The 23,167-nt window shown below is 39.4% G+C and overlaps 1 protein-coding gene and 1 long non-coding RNA gene across 3 annotated transcripts in view; one reads left to right on the plus strand and one right to left on the minus strand.

Annotated features, from left to right (window-relative positions):
* ATRNL1 (attractin like 1) overlaps nucleotides 1-23,167 on the minus strand; it is a 700,209-nt gene that overhangs the window by 86,634 nt on the left and 590,408 nt on the right. The gene's annotated exons all lie outside the window — the stretch shown is intronic.
* LOC132532743 (uncharacterized) lies at nucleotides 1,386-20,794 on the plus strand. The gene is made up of 3 exons (XR_009544642.1): nucleotides 1,386-1,564; nucleotides 11,778-11,952; nucleotides 20,697-20,794. It is a non-coding gene; the product is annotated as an uncharacterized LOC132532743 (long non-coding RNA).

A 23,167-nucleotide genomic window follows, 5' to 3' on the forward strand; every position in this document is an offset into this window, starting at 1 on the left:
TAGGTAGCTACATGATAAAGTGAGATAAATATTTCTGAAAACAGAGTGAAAGCATATGTAACGGAGTTGATACTGATGTGGTATTCCGAGTGGCTTATATTTGCTTCTGTTTATTTTGCAGCATTTTACAGACTTTTCTACAATGAAGATCGATTAGCACTGCTATCAGATAAAAACTATTTTTCAAAGAAATTCTTACACAAAGCATCTGCCACAAAACTATTGGACTTAACAGCTGAGAGACAGGTCATATTTACTCAGAAAACTTTTTAAAGTACTTGTTATTTATTGCAGGCCCAGAAGAAATAGTGAAAATTGTTTGGGACAACTCTTCCTGACAGTGGGGCAGTATTTTCATCTTTCTATCTCTAAGGAGCTAAAAGTGTTATTTCTAATTCCTGACAAGCTATACAATCTCCCTGAGAACAATGGAATTTACAATGAGACATGATTCTTTGAATCTGTTTATTTTAAAATTTTTTTAAGGTAAGACACACATTTTACATAAGAACTCTCTCTACTTATACAGTCACTGTTCATCATTTAATTATATAGCTAATGCCATGGATTACAATAGCGAGTGCACAAAGATGTAATTATAGGATAAGTACCTGGTAATTTCAATTCTCTAAAGTGAAGACTGAATGTTAATTAGCTTTAAGCATATTACAGTAGGTACAATTATCAGGTAATCTTGGGGAATATGTACTTTTTGGATCAGCATTTATTAAGGAAATCCCATGTAGTTACTAAGGAATGTCATAAAGAGCTACAGACCTTTGTGCACTGATAAAAATGAGAGAATAATTAGAGAACCTAATTCCACTGTCACCTTATTGGTATTGCTATATCCCCACTGCTCCTTGGTAATTCTGTTCCTCTAACCGCTCAGTCATTCAATATTCCCCTCTACCTGGGAAATTTGGAGACACTGTGCATGCCATGCATACCTAAGTACGAAATGCCTGAAGAAGCCCAAGTCCTCCTTTCCGCAGCTTTTGCATTTAAATATGAAATCACAATGGAGTGTCCAGGTGGCGATATATATTTTTTTGCTCCAGCAGCTGCGGCACTGATTCAGGAAATGGAAAGCAGAAGCCCACCAGATTAACGACTCCCCAGAATATTATCTCGGTAACATGCAATTTGTTCTCGATGATAATTAGATATTTAGAGAGAGAGAGATAATTAGGGAGAAGCAGCTTGATGCTTTTTGGTTACTATTGTTGTTTGCAGAGAATCTCCTGACAGCCAGGGAATCCACTGGGGTGGGGAGGGGAGGGCAGAAAGTCATGTGAGGCCTATACTGGAATGCGCAGTCAGTCACAAGTTAGGTGGGGAGACAATCTGCAGGGCGAAATCCAGTCATCCTAAATCCAAACCTCTCTGTAGTTAATTGGTGTGTCGTAGCTTCCATCCCTGAAGACAGGCCAGGATTCTGTTTATAAGTGCTTCATAAGAACAGAATACCAACAGAATTGTTGGGCCAGCTAGAGGAGAAATGAGCTTAAATACAATTTCAAAACCATTTTGGAAGGATGATGGCTGAAATGGACATGTGAAGGTAAGGGCCAGATGGAAATGGCTATTTTTCTTTTGTGTGTTTGTGGCGGCTGGTTTATTTTCATTTCCTCAAGTCTGTTGTCACTATTGCCCGACTGTACATCTAAACACGCACAAAACACTGCTCTGGAGTTATGCCTATGGAATCAAAGGCCAGGCTCTTTCGAAAGAACAGACACAGAGTTACTGAGTTATGAGGCATGCCATTTTCCACATCCCACATCAAATGTCTCATCTCAGAGTGAGAGTAGAGAGTAGAGAAAGTATCAGGACAGAATAATGCGAACTATATCTGAACAAATGAGAGTCCTGAGCCTAGTAGAAGGTCCAAAGCTGGAACATTTCTCATCACAAATCACAATTATCTCTAAACCAAACTCTCAGACAACTTCCTCTGCTCCCTTCTCTCCAAAGGTTAACTACTAACCTGATTTCTAGAACCACTGATTCATTGCTGTTATGATCAAAACACTGCAAAAAAAAAAAAAAAAAAAAAGGAATGGGTGGGAAATTCTTTAACCTAGTAGAGTCCATATATAGTAATACCATAGTCAACATCATACTCAATGATGAGAAACTGAAAACATGCCACTCAAATCAGGTACTAGACAGGGCTGCCCACTAGCATGGTGACTATTCAGCATAGTGTTGGAAGTTCTTGCCATAGCAATCAGACAAGAGAAAGGAATTAAAAGGAGACAGATAGGAAGAGAAGATGTCAAACCCTCACTATTTGCAGATGATATGATAGTATACAAAGAAAAAACTAAAGGATCCAGCAGGAAGTTCCTGGAAATTGTCAGGTAATACAGTAAGGTGTCAGGCATACAAAAGTCTATGGCATTCCTTTATGCAATCACTAAGTAGAAGAATAAATCCAGAAATCAGTTCCACTCACTACAGCAGCAAAAACAATAAAGTATCTAGAAATAAGCCTGACAGAAATGAAGAACTTGTATACTAAAAGCTATAAGTCACTGTTCAAGGAAATAGAAAAAATACAAAGAAGTGGAGAGATATTCCATGCTCATGGATTGGAAGAATTAACATCATCAAAATGGATATTCTACCCAGAACCATATACAAATTTAATGCAATCTCCATCAAGATCCCACCAATTTTTAAAAAGAAAATAGAACAAAAGCTACAAATGTTTATCTGGAACCAGACAATGCTTAGACTCAACAACACAATCTTGAGAAAAAAAATAGAACTGTAGGCATCACACTCTCAGATCTCAAATTATATTATAGGGACATAATAATCAAAACTGCCTGGTACTGGAGCAAAAATGGACATAGTGATCAGTGAAATATAATTGAAAACCCAGAAATAAGCTCCACACCTATTAACATCTAATTTTAAATAAAGGGGCTCAAACTATTAAGTGGAGAAAGGTGAGTCTCTTCAACAATTGATGTTAGGAAAATTGGGTTGAAACATATAGAAGGATGAAACTGGACCACTACACCACACACAAAAGTAAACTCCAAACGGATGAAGGATTTGGATGTTAGACCAGAAAGTACCTAATATTTAGAGGAAAATATTGGCAGAACCTTTTTCCATCTAAATTTTACAGGCATCTTTTGTAATGCAAACCCAATTGCAAAGAAGACAAAAATAACAATAAACCAATGGGATTACAACAAACTGAAAAGCTTTTGCACATAAAAAAAACAAACCATAAAACAAAAAACTACTGAGATCTCTTTTTAAATTTTTTTTTATTTATAAAAAGGAAACAGTGACAAAAACATAGGATAAGAGGGGAACAACTTCACACAATTCCCACCACCAGAACTCTGTATCCCATCCCCTCCCCTGATAGCTTTCCTATTCTTTACCCCTCTGGGAAAAACTACTGCGATCTTTACATACCATACATTAGACAAAAGACAAATAACCAAAATATAAAAAGAGCTCACCAAATTCAGAAACAAACGAAATGACCCCATAAAAAATGGGGCATTAATAGAATATTCACAAAAGAAAATATCCAAAAGTCTAACAGACATAAAAAAAAATGCTCCAAGTCATTATCAGAGAAATGCAAATAAAGACACAATGAGACACCACTTCACTCCTGTAATAATATCATACTCAGAAGAGAAAACACCTACTGCTAGAGAGATGTAGAGACAAAGGAATACTCCTGCACTGCTGGTGGGAATATAAATTGGTCCAACCCCTGTGGAGAGCAGTCTGGAGAACTCCCGGCTGACTAGAAATGGACCTATCACATGACTCAGAAACTCCTCTGGGAAAATATTCTAAAGAACCAAACACACTCATCAAAAAAGATCTGTGTATACCTATGTTCATGACAGCACAATTTGTTATAGCCAATACCTGGAAGCAACCCAGGTGTCCAACAACAGATGAGTGACTATGGAAGTTGTGGTATATATACACAATGGAATAATACTCCGCTGTTAAGGATATGAACTCACCTCTTCACCTCATTTTGGATGAAGCTTGAAGAAATCATGTTAAGTGAGATAAGCCAGAAAGAAAAGGATGAATATGGGATGATTTCACTCAGAGACAGAAGTTGAGGAATAAGAACAAAGGGGGTGACACAAAGTATAACTTGGACTGGGTTTGTTGTATTGCACTGATGTGAAGGACTCTGGAGGAAGGGGGAGGGCTTTCAGGTCCTGGTACAAGATAGTGGAGGCAGGAGGTTAGAATGGCTTGCAGAATACTGTGAAATCTTACACATGTACTAACAGCAGCATTTATTGTTTACTATAAACCACTAATCCCCTGAAGTGAAAATTCACAGGCTAAAGAATGAAAATAATTGGTGGACTCTCACTTCCGCATTCCAGTATCTCAAGTGGCGGGCTCTGATTGTAGCCAATCTGCTCTCACCTTTATTGTCAGCACCTTGGTAGATGCTGTTTTGAATTGAGATTCATCTTCATGGCTGGATGTAACAACAGCTTACTTATTCCACTGCTGTACACTCTCCATGTGTATGCATATATGCTATCTGTAAATTTATTCTACTATTGTCGCTTGTTTGGATAGCTTTCAACCTTTTGCTATCATATGTATGAAGCACTGAATATTCCTGTGTACCGCATACCACCTAAATACGCCTGATCCCATATGAATATTCATGTCTAGGTCATCTGAAATATTTGGTGTGAGGGCACAGAGATTTTGGTGGTGGTGGCAGTAGTGGTGTCTATGTGTAAGTATATTATTATAATCTTAGGGTATTATATGTTAATAAAAAGAGAAAAGTCACACACACATCTTAGGTTTATACCTACAGATAGCATTACCTTCTGATGTCTAACACACAGGTTGTCACTGAGAATATGCATGAGAATTTTGTATTTCTAACAGAAGGGGACAGTTTTTTGAAGAAGAGTTTAAGATGAATTAGCGAGCATAGAAAGGAAAGAAATGGATTCTATTGAATAATGAGGGTTGGATGTACATCCCATGTGCAGAAGGATAAATAGAAGTGGACTTGTTTGGTTGATTATGAAGAGAGGTGTTCAGGAATCAGAGGGTGCACCCCCACCACAGATGTCTCAGATCTTCGAGGAGTATTAGATAATCAAGAGGATGGAGCATTGTTCCTCTGAGAGTCATGGCAGTACAAGGCTTCCAAAAGCTCTATGGGCAGGACTTATAAAGGAGTTAGAGGATCAGACAGAGCTCAAGTCACCTTGTAACCATGAATCATTCCTTGTGAGACTTCCAGGAATAACTAGCAGTCAACTAGAAGGCAGGAAAGAACTAAAGTCTTGCTATGTATTAGATATACATGGAGGCTAACGATAGTTCAGTGGGTAAAGTCCACCATGCATAAAGTCTTGAATTTGGTCTGATGCATTACACTGGGCATCATGGATAATACCCAACCCAGAAACTGGAGGTGGGAGAGAACATCATGGATGACTGATCAGTGACTTAGTGTCTTTCCCTTTCTCTTTTTCTGACTCTCCCGACCTCTTTCAAAATAAAGAATGAACAGGGGAGTTGGGCGGTAGCACAGCAGGTTAAGCACACATGGTGCAAAGCGCAGGGACTGGCATAAGGATCCCGGTTCGAACCCCTGGCTCCCCACCTGCAGGGAAGTTGTTTCACAGGTGGTGAAGCAGGTCTGCAGGTGTCTTTTTCTCCCCCTCTCTGTCTTCCCCTCCTCTCTCTATTTTTCTCTGTCCTATCTAACAACGATGACAACAACAGTAACTATAACAACAATAAAAACAAGGGCAACAAAAGGGAAAATAAATAAAGTTAAAAACATTAAAAAAAACAAAATAAAGAAAGAATGAACAAACTAGACAGTCAACCTGCAAGGCAGTTAATACATAGCACTAGGATGAGTAAATAGTCATGAGCCAGTGTGGAAGAGCAGCTTTTATTTCCTACACGTCTTCTCACTCTAATTAATCACTTTTTCACCTCCAATACCCTCTCTCCCCTTCTGCTACAAAATCACTAAGGGAAGTCCCCTCCCCCCCCCCCCCCCGCCTTATTGGTTGTTGACACCTGGGTATAGTTTCTTATCTTTCTGTGGTAGGTGTCTGCAGAACTCAGGACTAAAAGGATTTTAAAGGACAAGTAAAGGAGATGTATAGCATCTGACTTTCTTTGGGAAGTCAGAGGTCTGGTCTACACTGGGATTTTAACTAGATATACCATATGCAGGAGTCAAAATTTTGTAATATTTTGGGAAGGCAGGTATACAAGAAGAGAATGAATTGTGGGAGAAAACTGTGGAGGTAAGTGATAGCTGAGGTATAACTAAGGATCTGTACATTTCTGTCCAGGCAGAATGGAAGTGGTCCTCTGGGGGCCCTGCCAATGGCCGATAGGCTCTTTCCTGCGCAAGAACACCTGAAGACAGGAGTGGTGGCTGAAATTCCAGTTTGGGTGCCAGTCAAGACTCTGGGGTGAGAATACATTTGCTCCAAGGCAATAGAGGAAGTAGTATTGGCCTTGGTGAGATACCACTCCCATCTGTAAGTGAGAAGTGAGCAGGCAGGCAGCCTATCCCCTAGAGGAAGTACTCAAGAGAAGAGAAAGAGGAAACGTCACATTATAGGAAGCACCACCTCAAGCACAAAACTTGAGAAAGCCCATGGCCCCTTGAAAAATACAGGTGAGCCTCTGTGTACGCAGCTTCCAGTGCACCTCTGCACACACAAGGACAGTCAGCCCTGCAGGTGTGAGTAATTCCCACCCTAGGGGATCAGGGAGTCCAGAGTTACAGAGACTATCAAAGGAGGAACCAGTCTCACAATTCCACATCCAAAGCTTATCCTTTCTGATTTCTCTGGGGGAAAACAAAACCCTTATCTTGTGATTCACTGCTTGCCCTCTTTCTCTTCTAAGGAGCCCATTCAGCCTCATTCACCGCCGTACACAGTAAATACTTGGGAACGAAACGAACACAAAGGGCTTAACTGTACTTAGGAGCATTGAAGAGGCAGGATAAAAATTCAACACTTGATTAGGCAAATGACAGGGATATAGTTGGCCTGACTGTTTTAGAGTATCAGACACAGTCTTCTAGGTGCTTCCATCTCCCAGTGCTCCATTCCCTTTTTTTTCTAATCACCACAGGTGCTTCTCTGTCAGGGTCCAGGACCCCCTTACCCTCCATTTTTTTCTATCCCAATCTACCCTTTCTCACAGTCAGGTTCAGGGTAAACTCAGTGTCTCAGATAACTGAGCGCATTAAAAATGGAGCTTTTCTGTCAAGGTTACAGATCCACCTCTTTGACCCACCAGTCCAGATAAAGCTATTTGAGGGCTTGAGCAAGATTCTTTTATCCTAGGGAGTCCTTTTGGATCCTATTCCAGCATGTAGGGCATCTCCTATCTGAGATATTTCCAGATGCTTCTTGGCATCATCTCTGCCCTGTTGAGTTTTACCATTTGGTAAACTTTCATTCCAAGATTCTGCACATTTTTTTCCTGACTTTTGAACTGAGCTTTCACTTCTTCATTGTGACCTCAAGTTTCTCTCTCCCCCCCCTCTTTTTAAAATTTTAATTATCTTTTATTTATTGGATAGAGACTGTCAGAAATTGAGAGGAAGGGGGAGACAGAGGGAGAGAGAGAGACAGAGAGACATCTGCAGTACTGCTTCACCACTTGTGAAGCTTCCCCTCTGCAGGTGGGGACTGGGGGCTTGAACCTGGTCCTTGTGCATTGTAATATATGCCCTTAACCAGATAATCCACCATTAGGCCCCTCAAGTTTCACCATACAGTTCTTGCTAGGATACCTTCAAAGATTCCATTTGAAGAAAGGACACTGCGCCACCATTTCATTCACCCCATTTGCACTGCTAGACAACACGTATCCCAAAGCGTAGCTTGAACCCCTAACTCACAGCGCCTTCTGAGCTCTCTGATTCACTGGTGCCAATGACTGGGTGTGAGCAGAGTTTCAGGCTGAGCATGAACATTCTTTCTTTAAAATCACTTGAATCATAATTTGGCCAGAGTTCCTTTCGAAGAAAACCACCTTCCGCACCCCATAATAACTCCTTGGTCCATACTCCCAGAGGGCTAAAGAATAGGGAGAATAGGAAAGCTACTGGGGAGGAGATGGGATACAGAGTTCTGGTGGTAGAATTGTGTGGAGTTGTACCCCTCTTATCCTATGGTTTTTTTTTTTTTTTTCAGTGTTTCCTTTTTATAGATAAAAATTATTAAAAAAAAAAGAAAAAAAAAGAAAATCATGTTAGGCTGGTAAGATAGCTTCCCTGGAGCAATGAGCCTGTGTAGTCATACATGCAACTGAGGTTTGAGCCTGCCGCCCACTGTACAGGGACAACTGTGGTGGTGTCTTTCCAGTTCCACCTCTGTCGCTCCTCTTTTAGATGAAAAATGTCAGCTCAGAGCAGTGAAACCTCAGTGATGACAATCAAACAAACGTTTAAACTCATGATGCTTAGTATTTATTGACTATACATTTCTTTAAAAAGACAAGCTTATAATTGTTTAATGCAGTGCTGGGGAATCAAACCAGGGCATTGAGCTTCTATGGTCAAGATTATTTATTATTTATTTATTTATTTATTTATATTTAGAAAGAGATACAGAAAGACAGGAAAAGACCTTTCTGGAAGTTCAAAGCATTTGACTTACATATGTTGTGTGTGTGTGTGTGTGTGTGTGTGTGTGTGTGTGTGTATGTATTTATGCACACACACACACACACATGCATCTGGACATGCTGAGGTTTCTTACAATGTAATGATATCTTCGTGTTATTACTTGTAGTGGAAGTTTCTTACAGTTAATCAATTTCCTATAAGAAGTTTTCCTGGAGGCACACTCCCCTGCCTAGCTCTATCAATAAATTGTGTCTCTTATTACAGAGAACAAATTGTGAAGCATTAGGTTGGTGGGGGTGAAGCTCTGTGTCCTCGGTGTGTGTGGTTAGGCTGGGGAGGCTGGGCAACAAGATCTGAAATACATCTCTGCAGGAGGGTGTCCTTCAGAGTAGAAGGCTCCCACCTTCCTGCCCACCAGACCATGTACAAGGCGGCCTGCAAACTGGGTCCTCAGATTCCTACAGGTATGTCAAGAGGTCAGTGAGGGCAAGGAGAGCAGCAGGTTTCTAAGTATGTCAGAGTTGCTGCACTTCCACCTGCTAGGATACCTTCAAAGATTCCATTTGAAGAAAGGACACTGCGCCACCATTTCATTCACCCCATTTGTACTGCTAGACAACACGTATCCCAAAGGGTAGGAATCATGGTTCAATTTACTTAGAGCTCTATGGGGAAGGGGAGTGAAATGCAGAGGAAGAGAGAGATAGAGAGAGAGACATGCATCTCTGAGAGCCCACGCAGGTTTATTAGAAGGAAAGCTGGGAGTGACCAACAGACAAGGAATCAGACAGGGACCAGTGAACAAGAGTCCAGGCTGGTCCTGTATTCCACAGACCAGAGAGTTTCATACCTGATGAAGGAGGAAGTGTGGGGTGGGGCGGTGCACAGCAGAAAGGATGGTTGGTCAGGTTGTATAACAGAGCTTTGTTATTGTGGTTTAGTCGTATCTTGTTTTGTTGGGAACTTCGCTGACTGTATTGGTCAATGTCTCACTCCAAGGCCTGTGACTGAAGCTCCAGGGCAGGTCAGCAGCTATAATGGTCATTTCATTCTGAAATCTCTCACCAGATCTAATACCTATCACAGCACTCTGGACTTTGTCTATATTTAGTAAATATCTTGGAATAAATGAGTAAACTACCTGTGAAATCTACTAGACAAGGAAAAGTCTCTGCTGGGTTCTTAAAGTCAAACCAATGTGGAGTGTTTATAGATGTGCAATTGTCTAAAATATTTAAAGCAGGGCAGGGGAAATAGCATAATGATCATGCAAACACTCTCATGCCTGAGGCTCTGAGGTTCCAGGTTTAATCCCTTGCACCACCATAAACCAGAGCTGAGCAGTGCTTTGGTAAAAAAAAAAAAAAAAAAAAAAAAAAAACTACAATCTAAAATATTTAAAGTTACTTATGTTAATTCTGCCTGCCTTGCAGGACTCTGTGGTCCAATGGATAGCACTGGACTTCTGCCTACCTTTACTACAATTCAATTATTGTCAAGCAATGATTTTGTTCCCAAAGGTCCAAATTAAATAATCTCAAATATGTATGGGGGAGGCAAATATTTAATACCAGGGTACCATATCAACTTGTTGCTAACCTATTCCTGACCCACCCAGATGTTTATACAAATGGAAATTATTTAGACTGTACTCCTACAGAAAAAACTGAGGTGAATTTTCAGCAATTTCCTCTAGAGATGTTTTCTCTTTTCTTTACCTTTCCTTCCCTCCCTCCTTCCCTTCCTTGGCTCCTTCCTTCTTTCCTTCTCTGCCCCCTTCTTTCTTTTTTCCTTCATTCAGACCGCATATATGAGGCTGATCTTTTCATTCTTTTTATCATTGTTATTCTGTCTTACTGTTTTTAACACACACACACACACACACACACACACACACAATATGGAGAGTGAGAAAATGCACAGTACTGCTCCACTACCCGTGAAGCTTTCTCTGGTGCTTCAGTACCCCTGTTTGGTTCCTACTTGGTTCTGGGGCTCAAATTCTGGCCCTCACATATGATAAGGTATGCAGCCTACTAGGTTAGCTATTCAACTCGCCAAACTCTTGATTCTGAGCAAATATATAGTCTTCTCACAGTGACTTGTAGAACAGTTTTGACTGATCTCAGAGCATGTAAGGCACAGGCAGCTTCATTTCAGCCAAGTGTACAGAGTACAAATCCTCTTATGAAGGCTACATTCTAGAAAGGAGTGACCTTTCTCACACATTAATAGCAAAGAAAATGACAACCTTTCTACCTAAAGTAGAGCACAATGCAAGCTGCATTCTAGTATCAATTTCGTTCTCATGCTTCTAAGAAAGCCGGAAACATATTCTACAGTAATAGCTGCTTCAAGCAGCACTATTACAATATACCGGTTACTCATTGTACTTTACAAATGCTTATATGGCACAAAAGTTGTATGGTTCTTGGCTTGAATCCATAAGGCAGAAAATTTACTGTGCAATACTTCTGTCTACTATTCCTCTTAAAGGGAAAATCATTCTAGATAAATTGTTAGCGGAAATGCTAGAAACATTTTAAACAGAAAAAAAAAGTTTCCTTTCTGGGAATTGTCAGAAAAGCTCTCTAATTCAAACATGGTAGGCTCATGACTAAAAGAATACTTAGAGAGCAAGAGGTTAGAGTTCAATTTACTATTTAAAAAGACCAGTTACCAAAAAAAAAAAGCTCTAATTTCTTTTCAATATATACTAACTAAGCAATTAATTAACTATACTTATCACTTTTAAAGATCTGTAATTATGCAGTATTCATTCGTTAATTGCAGCTAAACTGAGCACACACTGAATCTTATGTCTAAGTGAATAAATTTACATACTAGTTTCTTCACTCTCTTGCATTGTGGTGAAATCATTGCAAAGAGCCTTAAACCAAGACAACTGTTATTCAGATAGAGTAAAAGAAAGGGAGAGACACCACAATGCTGAAGTTCCCTCCAAGGTCATAGTGCCTCTATGAGGTATACTGGAGCCACTCATGTATGACACGGCACGTGCCCTCCAGATGCACTGTCACACAAACCTTCTGGCTTTCTTTCCCTCTATCTTACCTATACCTGAGGCCAACCAGTATCTGTTTTTCTTCTTCAGACTTATTTCTCTTAGTCCGACCACCTTCCATATCTATTCATGTGGTAGCAAAAGGCAAGATTACACCCTCTCTTTGGCTGAATAATATTCCACTGTGTAGGTAGAAGTTGAAAAACAAGACCAGAAGATAAAACAATAAACAGAACTTGAAATGGAGCTGGTGTAATGCACTAAAGTAAGTACTCTGGGGTGGGTGGCGGGACCATAAAGGTGGAGGACCCGGTGGGGGTTGTATTGTTAATTGGAAAACCGGGAGATGTTATGCATGTATAAACTATTGTATTTACTGTCCATTGTAAAATACTAATTCCCCAATAAAAAATTTTTAAAAACTAAAAAAGCTCACATGTGACCACAAAAAATTCCACTGTGCATACATATCAGTCACAACTTCTTATACAAATTTGTAGCCATATTTTGACTTTTATAAGTGTAGTTGCAATAAACAGTAAATGCAGGTATATATATATATATATATATATATATATATATATATATAATATTTTCAGATTAGTATTTTTGGTTCTTAGGATAGATTTATCTAGCTCCTGTACCCAGAGATTAAGCTGTGTATAAATGAGAACATCATAATTTCACCAACCAACCAAATCCATTCAAATCGGTTAAATCCACCTCTATTCCATTATTTTTGCTTTCCTACCTTACCTTGACTAGACTATGCTGTTACATTTTAGGACTAGCAACAGCCAGCTTTCTGGTTACAAATCCTTGGGTTCCTTTGGGCTCAAAATCTCTTTCTTCTAGACTTTGTTGGGTTAATTCCTGGTTATTCTTCTAAATTTTCTCTGCAGTGTCATTGCTAAACTATCTCTGTCAAATCTAAATAAGGAAATTTTTATACTTATATCACTTTGTATTACCTTCACTATAGTTTCACAGATTGTAACTGGGTATGTATTGGTGTAGGGGCTTCTTTGATGGCTATCTCACACATCAGACCAAAAGTTTCTTGAAGGAAGGGCTCTTTCCTGCTAATGCCTAGAAAGGACTCGATGTAGATATGAAACAAATAATCTGTGTAAGGCCCTTATCACTTAAAAGGTACTCAGCATGGATTAGCATTGTTAGATCATGAATGGAAGAACGATACTACTTAAATTACTAGCTCTTTGTTCTTACTTCAGATTCCATTTTGTCTTGGGACTTGCAACTAATATCTTGGTTTAGGAGGGCTTTTATTAGAGCCAAATTTTTGATAATTCTTAGAAAAATAGATCCTTTACTTGTTACTCTATTTATACCCTTGGAATAATCTAACCCCAAGGTGCTGTATGACTAACTAATTTCTCTCACTCACTGAAGTGGGTAACAACAGTAAGTTTCAGTTGTCTGGGGGATTTATTTTCACAAAACACCTAATCTTAGATGTTACCTTGCTTAGTAATATCTTTAGTAATTGCAAAAGCTTGCTAACTTTATTCAACCTGAAAAGAGCTCTCAAATCAACTTTTATTAAGACACTCATATTAGCATTAACATCTCCTTAATGAGTTCCTTGGTAGACTGTATAATTCTGAGGAGCCCAAAAGAATAAATGATTTATTAGTCAATGTAACTCAACTCTGTCATCAAACCCTATCAGTTTCTATTTCACAGTAACTTTTTTTCCATATCTTTTTCCCTTCTCTGTTCCCAGAGTACTACCCAGCTCTACCTTTTGGTGGTGTGGGGGACTGAACCCGGGACCTTGGAATCTCAGACACGAAAGTCTTTCTGTATAAACATTATGCTATCTCTCCTGCCCTTCACAGTAACTTTCTAATTCATCAATACTCCCCCTTTACACCACTATTTAGACCCTTCTCTGCTTGTCTTACTGCAGTTTTTTTCCCCAAACAATAATATACATCTAGTCAAGTCAATTTTCTTAAGACCCTGCACTTTTTTTTTTTAAATCAACACCATTCCCACCACTAAAAGACTGTGTCCTATCCCCCCTCCCCCTCCCTCTCAGTGAAGCTGAACATCTACTTTCACCCTCCACCCAGACATTTTTACTTTGGTGCCACACTCTAAACTCAGTCAGATCCTGTTTAGAGTTTCCCTTTCTGTTCTTCTTTCTCAGCTTCTGTTTATGAGTGTGATCATCCCATACTCATCTTTTCTTTTACGTCACTTAACATAATTCCTTCTAGCTCCTTCCAAGATGGGTCAGAGAAGATGAGTTCATTGTTCTTAATAGTAATCAATGGGACTACATCAAATTGAAAAGCTTCTGCACAGCAAAAGAAACTATCACCCAAACAAAGAGACCCCTCACAGAATGGGAGAAAATCTTCACATGCTACACATCAGGTAAGAGACTAATAACCAAAATACATATAAAACTCACCAAATTTAGCAACAAAAAAGCAAATGACCCCATCCAGAAATGGGCAGAGGATATGAACAGAAGACCCTGCATTTTTAGGCTAGCTTCTATTTGACAACCCATAATGTGTTTCTCAACTCCTGCCCTCTCAAGAACAAATGTATTTGAGATTACGGGTCTCCTTTACCAGCTTCTCAGCTTCTCACCTCCAATCACTTTAATTTCTGATCCTTCCTTTACATTTTTGGTGTATTGCTTGACTATGACTTCCATAGTGATGTATTACAGACAAAACAGCTATGGGACAAAGTTCCCATGATTAGAAGCCCAAGATTGGGAGTCGGGCGGTAGCGCAGCAGGTTAAGTGCAGGTGGCGCAAAGAGCAAGGACTGGCCTAAGGATCCCAGTTTGAGCCCCCAGCTCCCCACCTGCAGGGGAGTCGCTTCACAAGCAATGAAGCAGGTCTGCAGATGTCTATCTTTCTCTCCCCCCCTGTCTTCCCCTCCTCTCTCCATTTCTCTGTCCTAACAACAACAACAACAGTAATAACTACAACAATAAAACAACAAAGGCAAAAAAAGGTAATAAATAAATAGATATTAAGAAAAAAGAAGTCCAAGATCTAGGTGTTGGCAGATCTGGTTTCTCGTGAGGCTTCTGTCCTTGACTTTCAGAGGGCTTTCCTCTTTCACTGTCCTCTTATGGCCTTTTCTCTGTGGATTTATATCTCTGATGTTTCTTCCTTGTCTTAGATGCCAGTTCTATAGATTTATGGACCTGCTTCATGACCTCAATTAACTTTCAGTGTCTTTCACTTGTTTATTTTTACTTTATGTTATTTTAAAAAATATCTTGGCACTCTAAAAATAAGATCACTGCTCATCCGCGGCTTACGGTGGTGCTGGGAACTGAACCTGGGACCTCTAGGACTAAAGAATGAAATTTTGTTGTGTAAATAAAATTTTCTATCTTCCCAGTCTCTTTGGTTAGTTTATTATTATTATTGGTATTATCTTTACTTATTTGATAGAGACATCCATAAATTGAGGGAGAAGGGAGTGATAAAGAGGGAGAGAGACTCCTACAACACTGCTTCACCATTCGTAAAGCTTTCCCCCTACAGGTGGGAACTGCAGGCTTGGACCTGAGTCCTTGCATGCATTGTGACATATGAGCTCAACCAGATGTGCCACCACTCGGCCCCTCTTTGGTTAGTTTTTAAAAACTACTATTACTAAATGTATTTTTTGGGAGCTAGTATTGCCACACATGGGGTTTTGGAAAGATAATTCAGTTCCTAGCCTTTAGTGAGTGTCTTTTCTATCTCATTTTTCTCTTTTATAAAAATGATGTTTCACATATTTGCTAACTGTCTGTCCAAAGAGATTACAATCTCCTTCAGGACAATAATTATCAGAATGCTCTTTTCTGTTACTAAAGTCTGTGCATTGTTAACCTTAATTTATTCCTTCAATATTGCCCAGGATTTGAGAAACAGACTCTTACAGAAGATCTGTAAAGGGAAATAATACCTTTATTTTCCCAGTCAGTAGTGAAAGGTAACCTAATTAAGACATCAACAGGTGACATCACGTTCTCTGCTTCAAGGAGGGCTGTTCAGTGTGAATGGAGATTCAGCTGAGAGGCAATACAACCATTTGTAAGAGGCCAGCTCAGGTGCTGGCACCCTTGGTAAAGTGCACATGCTACAATTCACAAGGACTTGGGTTCAAATCCCTAGCTCCCTCTTACAATGGAGGATTTGTTTATTTATTTGTTTACAAAATAAATAAATAAATTATATATGAATTAATATATAAAAATATATAAGAATTCAGCTCAGCAAGTCCAAGACACCTCTAGATTTGGGTTCTGTATTCTCAGTAAGCCACAGGGAAAAGCTATGCTACAAAGGGGCTTTTCACTGACAGCAGAAAAGGGAACATTTCTTCTCAAATGGCCTGATAGTGACAACTACTTCTGCTAGGCAGCTATAACTACTTTTCCTCTCTGTGCGAAGCACAGAGCTATGCAGGAGATGAAGGATGAAACGATGGAAAAAGGAGATGGGAGTGGTTCTCCCTCTAGTTCTATCTGCCTGTCCCATTTTGGCTCTCCTGCACCTATAGTCTCTGGTGATCCCCACATCACCACACCCCCACCTCTCATCATCCCAGAAACTATTCACATTTTGGTTAACACCCTTACCTTATCAATCATTGAAATACTTTCCAATTCTCATCATCATTTGTCTTATCTGAATATGAGAATTAATTAAATTATCAAAATGCTGAGAAAGTGTCTGATGTTCTGAAACTCTTCTCTGAATGAGTAAATGAAATGTCCAAGATGTTTTTTTCTGAGGTCTTGACTGAAAGTCAAAATATTTACTTGATGAGATAGTTGAGTAGGGCCCAGACAAAAGCCTTCTTCTAGCCCAACAGATCTGGTTCCTCCCTCTCCCTCAGCCGTTAAGCCTTAAGGCATAGAAAACTCTAGACCAGAGCAAGTTCAGGGCATGAGACTTATGACTGAGCTAGAGTGGGTTAAGAAAGAAAAATCACACATGGAACCATAAGGTAGACGACTTCTTACTCTGCACAAGAGCGCTTTCAGTCCTAGTGAAATCCCCCTTCTGGTTACCTTTAGTAGAGAGGAGTCAAGAGTCACTTTGGCTTCATATTTGTGACGTGGGGGGTGTAGGTCTTGGTTCCTGGTCATCCTTCCCATTGCCAGTCACTTTCTCTTGTTGTGGTTATTATCAGCAGTGATTTACAAAACCAACATCTCTGCTGATAGCCCAGACAGAGCTATACGAAGGTCACAGATACTCAAACAGGTAGACAGGGAATGGAGTATCTTCCTGAATCCAGCCATATCTAGCATGTAGCTCTCAGCTGATTATGCCAACTGTTGCACAGTTATCTTATCAACCCCATTTCAGGGAACTTATCTTACAATGAGGAAAACAATAAAAGGACACTAAGAAATATGATTGGAAGGTCCTCCTTAAATGGCCAATAAACAGCACGTGCTATTAGACTGGAGAGAAGAACAGCTATGCTGTAATCCTTGAAGATTTCCAGAAAATCTAGGCTTCCCAGAATTCTGTTCCCATTTACATAAACAAATCAAGGAAATGTTTTACTCATGGGTTTTTCATTATTTCCCTGAAAAAAATGCTAGAAAAAAAAAGGCAAACTAAAGCATCTGCAGTCAGGACAGCATGGGAGCTCCAGGAAACTGCAAATATTCACTTTATTTCAATTAGTTTTCTCCACACAGTCCACTGCCTCTTCAGCCAGCTCAGAAAACATGATTTTCAGTATTGCTTAAGCTGCTTGACTGGTGAGATAAGCACTGAACTCCTACCTAGTCATTCCCTAGGAAGATTAGGTCCTTTGTGTCTTATCAGTTTACCTGCTGCTATTTCTTTGACACCATTTGTGATGAGCGCTCACTTTTTGGGGTCCATTTGAATTTTGACTTAATATTAATTTATCTTTATCTTCTGATTAATACAATTCCACCTTTGTGACCCAGAGTCAGATTTTTTTTTTCTTTGAATAGGTTCATCTAAATACAAATCCCAGAACAGGACAGTAGCCACTTTTTTAGAAGAAGACTTTTAAGCTGGCGCAGTCCCTATTAGGTTTTTGAACTTTTAACAAGAGAAAGCACTGACATCTTTTTGTCAACATTTTCCTAAACTACAAATTGCTTATGCGTTAGAAATCTTCTAGAAATGACATAAAAAGGCTATGAAGCAAATGTATTCTTATAGTGCAGGTCTGCAAGTTAAGAGTAATTTCAGAATATACCACATAAGCTGAAAAGATGGCAGATGTAAGAATTGGATTTAACCATAGATGATAACCCAATTTCCCCCATAGTGCTGTAACTCAATAAGTCTTTAATGGTTTCTTAGATAAACAGATGGATGTCATCAAAAGGCACAGGATGATAAATCTGATTGGTGTCTGAATAATTTGCACGGCTTTATCCCCAAAACAATCAGCAAGAGAAAAATGGGAGAACCCACCCTTAAAGCCCAGCATGGGAGTTTAAATTATTTGATTAGTAACAGTCGTATTTTCCCAATGGCATAATATTGAAAGCAATCAGAATGGCAAGGTCCAGGAAGTGCAGTATATCTTTTTAATTAGAGTTCTTCTTTGGGAAATTTATACTGCTTACTTTAAGCTGTGTTTATTCGTATTCAATTGACTTAGTTTATTTTCATACAGATTTCCAAATATTCAATTAAAGTCCTTTGGAAGATTATGACTTTCAATTATCCATTACGGCCCCGAGTTTATAGGCTCTCAAGTTCATAGTCCAATTTCTGCTGGTCAAGCAGTTCTTGGCTCTGAATAGTTCCTTCAGTTGGGTGGTTTTTTTTTTTTTTTTTTTTTTTCATTTAGCTCAACTTATTCACCAGGATGATTCAGTGGAATTAGATTTCAAATAGTTCATTGTTGGAAATCCAAGTTTTTCAGGGCTCTTAACTGTCAAATTCTAAACACGTTTTGATAAACTTAGTGAAATTTGTTCATATGAATCTAGGAGAAAGATGGCTTTAAAAAAAAAGGAGTTTTGAAAGGAAATAGGCATTGTGTTGTTATTGCCACTGTCACATCTGTGTTGTGAGATAATGGGAAAGTTCTATTGCTTTAATTGTTGACTTAGGAAATTCCTCCCCTTAAAATAGAGAGCTAGATTTCTGTTCATGTCTGATTGTAATAAATAAAGTGTATCAGTTCTTTTGCTTTAAAGGGAAAAATATTGGATGGGATAGTAGTGTCTACCTCTAGTATAAGATATTTTCAAATATTTCTGAGAGATGAAAACGTTTGCTTCCCCCCCCATTGTTTTGCAGTATAATAATAGCATACAGACCTCATTAAAACGTTTTCCTTTATCTCCATATTCCAAAAAATTGTTTAATTTTTTTCTTTTTTTTTGTTATGTGAGTTCATCTGTTGTTTCTAATTCTTTAACAGTTTTAATAGTGAGTGAATCCTTACATATCACCAGCTGTGTAGTGATACATTGTTCCTGTTACATACACTAGCTCCGTGACTATTTATGATAATTCCAAATGAAAAGACTATTACCTCTCCCCCACCCCAGAGTTATTGCTGAGGCTCAGTGCCAGCACTATGAATGGAGGCCATTTTTTCCATTTTTTAAAATAGGATAGGACAGAGAGAAATTGAGAGAGGAAGGGAAGATAGAGAGGGAGAGAGAAAGACACCTGCAGACCTGCTTCACCGCTCGCTTGTGAAGGGCCCCTCCTCCTACAGGTGGGAAACCCAGGTCTCCAACTAAGTTCCTTGTGTGGATCCTTGCACTTCGTGAACTTTACCTGGGACACTACTGCCTGGCTCTCAGGACTATTATTATTCTCAATTAAAAGACAAGCATCAGCGAGACACATATGTTGAATAATCTCGCCATGATTACACTGGTATTAAATGACAGAGCTAGAAATTAAGTCTCAGGCAGTCTGGTTCCAAAGACTCTTAGCCATTTTAGTCTTTTATTGCCTTTCATAAAAGCTTGCTTAATGGATAAAGATATTCACGATATTATTAGTAACCAAGTGGAGGTAGGTTAGCTTCACCAAACATGGGGCTCATGACCTCTACTCTGATATCTGGTTACTCAGTTGCAGACAGGGGGCTTAGGAGACACTGTTCAACGTCAGGGGACCAGTGTCCACATTCATGTTTTGGGTGCAGCTGTAGGGTGTAAATGACAGAGTAGAGACAATGAAATGGACTAGACATATGTTGGCAGACTTTACCATCTGATTCTTATGAGTTAATGGGTAGCCTCCCCTTCATTTCAGATGGCTTCTATAGTCTTGTTTCCTCTATGAGGTCTCTGGAGCCTTTTGTTTGCTGAGTGTAGAGACCTGTGGCTAGTCAATTGCAATCCATCCCAGGATGATGGAATCTGACTCTCTCCTTATATCCCATGAACATTTTCACTAGAGAAGGGTGGTAGCCCCAATTTACTAGAGTAGTTTCCGTGACATTCAACATGCCTTAGTTGATTAAACATGTTGGTAGTATTTTCCTGACAAACAACTTAGCAGTAGCTTCTGAAACATTAATAAGGACATCTTATCTTTTTTCTTTTATTGAGAGGGTTAATGCTTTACAGTGCAGTTGCTGATATCTGAGTAAAATTTCGTTACACACCAGGACCCCACAGCTGTCTTCTCTCTCACTCTCCTCCTCCTTCCCCCTAATCCTTTGCTTTGATCCAAGATACCTTACCTGGTCCACGTTTCATTTCATGTTCTGTTTTCCTGTCCCTATTTATTATATCACTTATATCCCTTTATAAGTGAAATAATTTGGTATATGTTCTTCTCCGGGAGTACTGAACAGAGATAAAATGTGGGGTCCAGATAGTGGGTTACCCAGTAATACACACATTCATGCACAAGGATCCTTGGTTCTCACCGGCAGGGTTGAGCTTCATGAGTGGTGGAGTAGTATTTCAGAAGCCTTTCCTTCTTTTTGTCTATTTCTCTCCCCTATCTCCCCTTCTCTTTCTCCCTGTATCAAAACCAGAAGAAAAAGGAAGAGGAGGTGGGGGTGGAGCAGGAGAAGAAGTAGGAAGAGGAGGAGGAGGAAAGAAAGAAAAAGGAATCTGACTACTGGGAAGGACGGAGCTGTGACGGCACTGTGCCCCAGTAATAAACAAGGTAGGGAGAAAAAGGAAAATAAAAGAGGTAGTATTTTATCCCACAGAAATAGTCAGACATGTGGGCAAAAGATTTACATGAGAATCTTTATCACATCATTATTTACAACATCAAAAATAAAAGATGAAGCCTGGAACAACATAAATAGTCAAGAAGAGGAGAATAATTAAAAAGTTTATGAGACATCCATAAAATGCAATCTTATGCAGTCATTAAAATTATGTTTCTGGAGAATTTTTAATGGTGCAGAGAAATACTCATTACATACTACTCAGTGAAAATTCAGAGGTTTACAGTGTTTCCATTTGGGTAAAAAGAAAAAAAAAGCTAAATATATGTAAGAGGAAATATGTCTCATATCTTTTATAGGTGATAAGATCTTATTTTCTCTTTTACAAATTTTTCTAAAATTAAAAGAAATTAATTTTATTTAATTTTTAAAAATATTTTTATGTTTTATTTGTTAGAGTCAAAGAGAAATCAAGAGAGGGAAGGGGAGAGAGAAAAAGGGAAAGAGAGACGCCTATAGCACTCTTTCACCACTCGTGACACTTCCTCCTGCAGGAGATTGAGCCTGCCTGGCCCCTAAAAAATTAATTTTATTTATTTATTTTTTTTGGATTTTTTTAAAAAAATATTTATTTTATTTATTTATTCCCTTTTGTTGCCCTTGTTGTTTTATTGTTGTAGTTATTATTGTTGTTGTCGTTGTTGGATAGGACAGAGAGAAATGGAGAGAAGAGGGGAAGACAGAGAAGAGGAGAGAAAGACAGATACCGGCAGACCTGCTTCACCGCCTGTGAAGCGACTCCCCTGCAGGTGGGGAGGCGGGGTTCGAACTGGGATCCTTATGCCGGTCCTTGTGCTTTGCGCCACCTGCGCTTAACCCGCTGTGCTACAGCCCGACTCCCAAAAATTAATTTTATAATCAGACAATCAACCAATGAAAGACATAAGCGCCGACCTCAGGCTGGGAACATCAGGTGATTATGAGAAACGTTGACTATTCAGTTTCATTTGAATGAAAGATCTTTAGGGGTAGCAGTAGACAAAAAAAGTGTCCCAATCCTATTCATCTTGGTCCTTGTTCTTTCCAAGTAAGAATTTGAGCCACAAAGACAGAGGGATAAAGGATATGAATTTTGTGTTAATGTTTTCACATATCTTATGCCCTTTTCTCTCACTAAATGGAAACTGGAAGACACACAGAAATACAAGTGTTCAGCAAAAAGGAAAGAAGAATAACTGACGAGTGTTAAATAAGCTTCTAATGCCTTACAAAATCCTGACAGTGTGGGGAGTTGGGTGGTAGCACAGCAGGTTAAGCTCACAAAGCACAGGGACTGGCATAAGGATCCCTGTTCGAGCCCTGGCTCCCCACCTGCAGGCAGGTCGTCGCTTCACAGGAGGTGAAACAGCTCTGCAGGTGTCTTTCTCCTCCCCTCTGTCTTCCCCTCCTCTCTCCATTTCTCTCTGTCCTATCTAACAACGATGACATCAATAACAACAACAATAATAACTATAGTAACAATGAAAAACAACAAGGGCAACAAAAGGAAAAAATACAGAAATATAAAAAAATTTAAAAAAAAATTCTGACATTGTGGAAAGGGGCTAAGTCAGTCTAGTTTTAACCTAAAGAATGCATGACTGAATTGTGGGAATAATTCTCAGGCAGGCTTAAAAAGTGCTCACAAGGGACCGGGCACTAGTACAGTGGGTTAAGCACATGTGCTGTGAAGCGCAGGGACCAGCACAAGGATCCCAGTTCGAGCCCCCGGCTCCCCACCTGAAGGGGTGTTGCCTCACAAGCAGTGAAGCAGGTCTGCAGGTGTCTGCCTTTCTTTCCCCCTCTCTGTCTTCCCCTCCTCTCTTGATTTCTCTCTGTCCTATCCAACAGCAATGGCAACAATAACAATAATGACAAGAACAAGGGCAACAAAATGGAAAAAATAGCCTCCAGGAGCAGAGGATTCCTAGTGCAATAGCCCTGGAGGAAAAAAAAAAGTGCTCACAAATATGGACTGAGATGATTTGATTCTTCTTATGTTTCTATTAGACAGGGATCCCCACCATTAGTGAGGAAGAGCTCCCTAAGATTGGTAATCAAGTCTTATGTGTGTGTATGAACACCCGGTCTCCCCCCATGCATGCAGATACTGAAGACTAGGGAAGCAGAAGTCTAGTGTGTTTGTTTAAAAGTCAACAGCACAGTGGCTGCATCCCAAATACTAAAAGGAAATTAAGATCTGGAAATGATTACAGTGAGAACCTGTGCAGTTTCAGTCTGTGAGTGTGTTTAAAAATAAGAGGTTGAAAATGTACAAGACAGGAGGC

This window comes from Erinaceus europaeus, chromosome 14 (assembly GCF_950295315.1).
Source record: "Erinaceus europaeus chromosome 14, mEriEur2.1, whole genome shotgun sequence".
Lineage (NCBI taxonomy): Eukaryota > Metazoa > Chordata > Mammalia > Eulipotyphla > Erinaceidae > Erinaceus > Erinaceus europaeus.